The sequence below is a fragment of the Mobula hypostoma genome, chromosome 4, assembly GCF_963921235.1.
Source record: "Mobula hypostoma chromosome 4, sMobHyp1.1, whole genome shotgun sequence".
Taxonomy (NCBI): domain Eukaryota; kingdom Metazoa; phylum Chordata; class Chondrichthyes; order Myliobatiformes; family Myliobatidae; genus Mobula; species Mobula hypostoma.
Genome location: NC_086100.1, coordinates 109,328,006 through 109,329,696, shown reverse-complemented (window position 1 = coordinate 109,329,696; position 1,691 = coordinate 109,328,006).

Below are 1,691 nucleotides of genomic sequence, written 5' to 3'. Positions count from 1 at the left end.
AAAGAGTCATTTTATACAAAATACTTGTTCCTTTCTGTTAAGTAATGAGCTATATGGCGGGGCTGTCTGCCATTGGGTAGGTTTCCCCTCGCGTTTAACTTCTGAATGTGCCAGCTGAAAGTGGTGCACTGAATGAAAACTAACTTATAGGACGAAGTGAACAAGTCAAGCAATAGTGTGCCTATATATATATAAACAGTAAACAGCTCGCTGTCCTAGTAACAAGATATGAGACCTCGGTGGTGGCAGGGTATTCATTAGTCTCAGAGCCTGAGGGAAGAAGCTGTTGCCCAGTTTGCCAGTCCTAGTCCTGATGCTCCTGTACCTCCTCCCTGATGGTAGTGGGTCAAAGAGATTGTGGGATGGGTGGTTGGGATTTTCAAGAGTGCTTTGGTCCCTTCATCTGCAACACTTCTGGTAAATGTCACAAATTGGGGGAAGGGAGACTCTTGGCAGTTTTTACTGTTCTTTGTGGGGTCTTGCAGTCCAATGCCTTGCAGCTTCCGTACCACATGATGCAGCCAGACAAGATATTGATGGTGCTCCTGAAGAAAATTGTTAGAATGGGGGTGGGGAGCCTTCCAAGCCTCAGTTCCCTCAGAAAGTGTAGACACTGCTGAGCCTTCTTGACTAGTGAGGCAGTGTTGTGGATCCAGATTAGAGGGTCTTTTACGTGCACACCAAGCAACTTTGTGCTCTGCACTCCATGACAGTCATTGATGTGCAAAAGGGTGTTGTCAACCTGTGCCTTCCTGAAATCCCCAATCATCTCTTTTGTTTTATCCACATTGAGACTCAGGCTGTTGTTTTCACACTATGTAACAAGCCCCTGTACCTTCTCTCTCTATGCTGACTCACCTTTGTTACTGATGAGGCCAACCACTGTAGTATCATAAGCGAACTTGATGTGGTGTGAGCTGAATCCGGCAGTGCAGTTGTGAGTCAGCAGTGGGCTGAGCACACAGCCCTGGGTGGCAGGCACCAGTGTTTAGCATGATGGAGCTTGAGATCTTGCTGCCAACTTGCACTGACTGAGGTCTTTCCGTCAAGAAGTCCAAGATCCAGTTACAGAGAGGGGTGTTAAGTCCCTCTGAGGGATGACCGTGTTAAATGCTGAGCTGAGGTCAACGAACAACATCCTGGTGTATGAGGCATCGTTTTCTAGGTGGGACAGGTCAGAGTAGAAGGACGTAATCAGTGCACTGGTTCGAATGGTAGGCACACTGAAAAGGGTCCAATAAAGTTGGACGCTGGGATTTTATACGCTCCATTACCAGCCACTCAAAGTGCTTCATGATTGTTGAATCTCATACCACTAGGCGGTAATCATTTAGGCCAGTTACCATCACTCTCACGGGCATCAGAGTGATGGAGTCTGCCTTGAAGCCTGCAAGGACAGTGGACTGGTGCAGATAGATATTAAAGAAGTTTGTTAGGACCTCTGTTAGCTGGGCTGTACAGTCCCTCAGCATCTGACCAGTTACGTTGTCTAACCCCAAAGTTTTGCAGGGGTTTACCCTGGCTAGGGTCCTCCTCACCTAAGCTGCGGCCAGACAGGGCTCCTGTTCCTCAGGAAGAGAGGAAGCTTTCCTCGATGTCTCATCATTCAATTGGTCAAAACATGCATAGAAAGCTTTCAGCATATTAGGAAGGGAGGTGTCGCTGTCGTTGATGCACAAGGTAGACCTGTG